The sequence below is a fragment of the Tachyglossus aculeatus genome, chromosome 14 (genome assembly GCF_015852505.1).
Source record: "Tachyglossus aculeatus isolate mTacAcu1 chromosome 14, mTacAcu1.pri, whole genome shotgun sequence".
Classification (NCBI taxonomy): domain Eukaryota; kingdom Metazoa; phylum Chordata; class Mammalia; order Monotremata; family Tachyglossidae; genus Tachyglossus; species Tachyglossus aculeatus.
Window position 1 is genome coordinate 306,956 of NC_052079.1, and position 6,000 is coordinate 312,955.

The 6,000-nt window shown below is 48.5% G+C and overlaps 1 protein-coding gene across 3 annotated transcripts in view; it reads right to left on the minus strand.

Annotated features, from left to right (window-relative positions):
* PPM1A (protein phosphatase, Mg2+/Mn2+ dependent 1A) overlaps positions 1–5,604 on the minus strand; it is a 46,723-nt gene extending 41,119 nt beyond the window's left edge. For all 3 annotated transcript variants that reach the window (XM_038756154.1, XM_038756155.1, XM_038756156.1), the window contains exon 1: positions 5,434–5,604. The gene's annotated coding sequence lies outside the window, so the exon portion shown is untranslated. The remainder of the gene's footprint in view (positions 1–5,433) is intronic.
* Between the last annotated feature and the right edge of the window lie 396 nt (positions 5,605–6,000).

Consider the following 6,000-nt stretch of genomic DNA (forward strand, 5'->3'; position numbering starts at 1 on the left):
TGCACACAGTAAGCGCTCAATAAATATGATTGATGATAATGATGATGGAATGAACATCAATAAGAGCCTCTAACATTTCCTTGGAGGCCTTCAAACTCTGCTTTATGCATTTGGTAGCTTTTACTGAAATTGAGCAAGTTAAGCTCCCTGAATGAGATTTGAAAATTGATTTTTTGGGGGTTTGATTAAAGAGACAGGGCTAAGCAAAGGGGTGCAGGGCAGGGAGGGAGGGAGAGGGGTGTGGAAATTATCATCTAGATTCCCTGCAGAAGCAGCATGGCCAAGCAGATAGAGTACAGTCTTGGAAGTCAGAAGGATCTGGGTTCTAATCTCAGCTCCTCCAGTGGTCTGCTGTGTGACCTTGGGTAACTTCTCTGTGCCTCATTTCCCTCAACTGTAAAATAGGGTTTAAGACCATGAGCCCCAGGTGGGACAGGGACTTTGTCCAACCCGGTTATTCTGACTCTACCCCAGCACTTAGACAGCGCCCAGCCTATAGTAAGTGGTTAACAAACACCATTAATATTATTATCCACCTGTGCTTTTATCTGTAAAGGGAAAACACTCCCCTTCGGGCAGGTGTCGAGGGAGAAACGAATTAAAAGTACTAAAAAAAAAAAAATCAAAATGAAATAAGGTCTCTTCCACAAAACAGCCTTCCCATCCACCCCTCCGAAGGCCGGGAGAAGGGATTCATTCATTCATTCATATTTATTGAGCGCTTACTGTGTGCAGAGCACTGTACTAATTCATTTATTCAATCATATTTATTGAGTGCTTACTGTGTGCAGAGCACTCTACTAAGCGCTTGGGAAGTACAAGTTGGCAACATATAGAGAAGGTCCCTACCCAACAGCGGGCTCACTGTCTAGAAGGGGGAGACAGACAACAAAACGTATTAACAAAGTAAAATAAATAGAATAACAAATATGTACAAGTAAACAGGGAAGCAGCGTGGCTCAGTGGAAAGAGCATGGGCTTTGGAGTCAGAGGTCATGGGTTCAAATCCTAGCTCCACCAACTGTCAGCTGTGTGACTTTGGGCAAGTCACTTCACTTCTCTGTGCCTCAGTTCCCTCATCTGTAAAATGGGGATTAAGACTGTGAGCCCCCAATGGGACAACCTGATCACCTTGTAACCTCCCCAGCGCTTAGAACAGTGCTTTGCACATAGTAAGCGCTTAATAAATGCCAACATTAAGTAAACGGGATGATTACCGGGGAAAAGAAAACACCGATTCTGGCCCACCCCCATGCATTTTCCTCCCCGCTGTTGGGTAGGGACCGTCTCTATATGTTGCCAACCTGGACTTCCCAAGCGCTTAGTACAGTGCGGTGCACACAGTAAGCGCTCAATAAATACGATTCAATTGTACCCAATCAATACGATTGACCGAGTGAATGAATCAACTCTTCAAGCACGTCCCCCTCATCCACGTCCTGAGAAGCAGCGTGGCTCAGTGGAAAGAGCCCGGGCTTTGGAGTCAGAGGTCATCGGTTCAAATCCCGGCTCCGCCACTTGTCAGCTGTGTGACTTTGGGCAAGTCACTTCACTTCTCTGGGCCTCAGTTCCCTCATCTGTAAAACGAGGATTAAGACTGTGAGCCTCCCACGGGACAACTTGATCACCTTGTAAACTCCCCAGCGCTTAGAACAGTGCTTTGCACATAGTAAGCGCTTAATAAATGCCATTATTATTATTATATTATACTTGGCCCTGCTGAGAGCTCACCTCCTCCAGGAGGCCTTCCCAGACTGAGCCCAGACTGAGCCCCTTCTTTCCTCTCCCCCTCGTCCCCCTCTCCATCCCCCCGTCTTACCTCCTTCCCTTCCCCACAGCACCTGTATATATGTATATATGGTTGTACATATTTATTACTCTATTTATTTATTTATTTATTTATTTTACTTGTACATTTCTATCCTACTTATTTTATTTTGTTGGTATGTTTGGTTCAGTTCTCTGTCTCCCCCTTTTAGACTGTGAGCCCACTGTTGGGTAGGGACTGTCTCTATGTGATGCCAATTTGTACTTCCCAAGCGCTTAGTACAGTGCTCTGCACATAGTAAGCGCTCAATAAATACGATTGATTGATTGATTGATTGACTTGTCAGCTGTGTGACTTTGGGCAAGTCACTTCACTTCTCTGGGCCTCAGTTCCCTCATCTGTAAAATGGGGATTAAGACTGTGAGCCTCCCATGGGACAACCTGATCACCTTGTAAACTCCCCAGCACTTACAGCAGTGCTTTGCACATAGTAAGTGCTTAATAAATGCATTATTATTATTATTATATTATTATACTTGTCAGCTGTGTGACTTTGGGCAAGTCACTTCACTTCTCTGGGCCTCAGTTCCCTCATCTGTATAATGAGGATTAAGACACTGAGCCTCCCATGGGACAACCTGATCACCTTGTAAACTCCCCAGCGCTTAGAGCAGTGCTTTGCACATAGTAAGTGCTTAATAAATGCCATTATTATTATTATTATTATATTATACTTGTCAGCTGTGTGACTTTGGGCAAGTCACTTCACTTCTCTGGACCTCAGTTCCCTCATCTGTAAAATGAGGATTAAGACTGTGAGCCTCCCATGGGACAACCTGATCACCTTGTAAACTCCCCAGCGCTTAGAGCAGTGCTTTGCACATAGTAAGCGCTTAATAAATTCCATTATTATTATTATATTGTACTTAGCTGTGTGACTTTGGGCAAGTCACTTCACTTCTCTGGGCCTCAGTTCCCTCATCTGTAAAATGAGGATTAAGACTGCGCGCCTCCCATGGGACAACCTGATCACCTTGTAAACTCCCCAGCGCTTACAACAGTGCTTTGCACATAGTAAGCGCTTAATAAATGCCATTATTATTATTATTATATTATACTTGTCAGCTGTGTGACTTTGGGCAAGTCACTTCACTTCTCTGGGCCTCAGTTCCCTCATCTGTAAAATGAGGATTAAGACTGTGAGCCTCCCATGGGACAACCTGATCACCTTGTAAACCTCCCCAGCGCTTAGAACAGTGCTTTGCACATAGTAAGTGCTTAATAAATGCCATTATTATTATTATTATATTATACTTGTCAGCTGTGTGATTTTGGGCAAGTCACTTCACTTCTCTGGGCCTCAATTTCCTCATCTGTAAAATGAGGATTAAGACAGTGAGCCTCCCATGGGACAACCTGATCACCTTGTAAACTCCCCAGCGCTTAGAACGGTGCTTTGCACATAGTAAGCACTTAATAAATGCCATTATTATTATTATTATTATTATTATTATATTATACTTGTCAGCTGTGTGACTTTGGGCAAGTCACTTCACTTCTCTGGGCCTCAGTTCCCTCATCTGTAAAATGGGGATTAAGACTGTGAGCCTCCCATGGGACAACCTGATCACCTTGTAAACTCCCCAGCACTTACAGCAGTGCTTTGCACATAGTAAGTGCTTAATAAATGCATTATTATTATTATTATTATATTATACTTGTCAGCTGTGTGACTTTGGGCAAGTCACTTCACTTCTCTGGGCCTCAGTTCCCTCATCTGTATAATGAGGATTAAGACACTGAGCCTCCCATGTGACAACCTGATCACCTTGTAAACTCCCCAGCGCTTAGAGCAGTGCTTTGCACATAGTAAGTGCTTAATAAATGCCATTATTATTATTATTATATTATACTTGTCAGCTGTGTGACTTTGGGCAAGTCACTTCACTTCTCGGGCCTCAGTTCCCTCATCTGTAAAATGAGGATTAAGACTGTGAGCCTCCCATGGGACAACCTGATCACCTTGTAAACTCCCCAGCGCTTAGAGCAGTGCTTTGCACATAGTAAGCGCTTAATAAATGCCATTATTATTATTATATTGTACTTAGCTGTGTGACTTTGGGCAAGTCACTTCACTTCTCTGGGCCTCAGTTCCCTCATCTGTAAAATGAGGATTAAGACTGTGAGCCTCCCATGGGACAACCTGATCACCTTGTAAACTCCCCAGCACTTAGAACAGTGCTTTGCACATAGTAAGCGCTTAATAAATGCCATTATAATAATAATATTATTATTAAGTGCTTAGTACAGTGTTCTGCACACAGTAAGTGCTCAATAAATACGATTGATTGATTGCTATCCTTCTGATTGGCAGAAGGTGGACTTGGTTTTGTTCCCTGTCTCCCCCCTTTTAGACTGTGAGCCCACTGTTGGGTAGGGACCGTCTCTATATGTTGCCCACTTGTACTTCCCAAGCGCTTAGTCCAGTGCTCCGCACACAGTAAGCGCTCAATAAATACGATTGATTGATTGCTATCCTTCCGATTGGCAGAAGGTGGACTTGGTTTTGTTCTCTGTCTCCCCCCTTTTAGACTGTGAGCCCACTGTTGGGTAGGGACCGTCTCTCTATGTTGCCCACTTGGACTTCCCAAGCGCTCCGCACACAGTAAGCGCTCAATAAATACGATTGATTGATTGCTATCCTTCCGATTGGCAGAAGGTGGACTTGGTTTTGTTCTCTGCCTCCCCCCTTTTAGACTGTGAGCCCACTGTTGGGTAGGGACCGTCTCTCTATGTTGCCCACTTGGACTTCCCAAGCGCTTAGCCCAGTGCTCCGCACACAGTAAGCGCTCACTAAATACGACTGATTGACTGATGGACGGAACGGGTTTCAGGAAGCAGAGAAACAGCGCCTTCATTCCCCGGCCTTGGCAACTCCCGCGACCCTGGGTAACTTCGGGAGCTTCGCGAACATCCGGCCTCGCGGCCCCAGAATTAAATCATCATCCTCCTCAATCGTATTTATTGAGCGCTCCCTTCCCCACAGCACCTGTATATATGTATATATGGTTGTACATATTTATTACTCTATTTATTTATTTATTTTACTTGTACATTTCTATCCTACTTATTTTATTTTGTTGGTATGTTTGGTTCTGTTCTCTGTCTCCCCCTTTTAGACTGTGAGCCCACTGTTGGGTAGGGACTGTCTCTATGTGATGCCAATTTGTACTTCCCAAGCGCTTAGTACAGTGCTCTGCACATAGTAAGCGCTCAATAAATACGATTGATTGATTGATTACTGCGCGCAGAGCACTGTACTAGGCGCTTGGGAAGTCCAAGTCGGCAACATATAGAGACGGTCCCGAGGCAACAGGGGGCTAAAAGAAAATAAAGCCAAGGGAAAATGGAAGGTTAAAGGGCGGGCGGAGGAGGAGGAGGAGGCCGCGTGGGAGGCGGATGAAATGCGGATATAACGCGCCTGCCTGGGGGTCGGTCGTCGTCGACGTCGTCGCCGCCGCCTCCTCCTCCAGGGAGCGCCGGGCGTGCGGTTCGCCTTGTTTACAGGCCCCGAGCCTTCGCCTCAGCCGCGCGGGCCTCGGGGCGGCCTCCTCCTCCTCCTCCTCCGCGGCCCGGCCTCCCTCCCTCCTCCGCGCGTCGCTTACCCGGAGCGGCCGAGAGCGCGGGTCTCCGGAAGGGGGAGCCCGGGGGTCGGCGGGGACGGGCGGGGGGGCGCGGCGTCGGGGACCCCGATCTTCGCCTCCTTCACACCATTCAGGCGGAGGCGGAGCGGCGGCAGTGGCGACGACGGGCGGCGCGGAGCGGGCCCCGGCGGCGCGGGAACGACCCACACCTCATCCCTCCCTCTCCTCCAACCGCGATCTCGCCGCCGCCGCCGCCGCTCCCTCAGCTCCGGGCCGAGCCCCCGCTCCGCTCGCGCGCGCGCGCTCCCGCCCCTCAGGCCCCCGCGCGCGCGCTCTCGCGCAGGCGCGCCCCCTCCGAGCCAACAGCTGCGGCGCTCCGAAGCCGCTGCCGAGACCCGGATGTTGTTGGGCAGGAACTGCAGTGCGAGGGAGGGGGGGGCGGGGAGAGGAAGCGGGGTGGGAAGGCGGCCATGACGTCACCCTCCCGCCCGCCCTCCTCCTCCTTTTTCTCCTCACCGCCCTCACGGGGCGGGGCCAGAGGAATGGGCCTCGCCTGAGCACCGTGTTCCTCATTCATGCAATCGTATT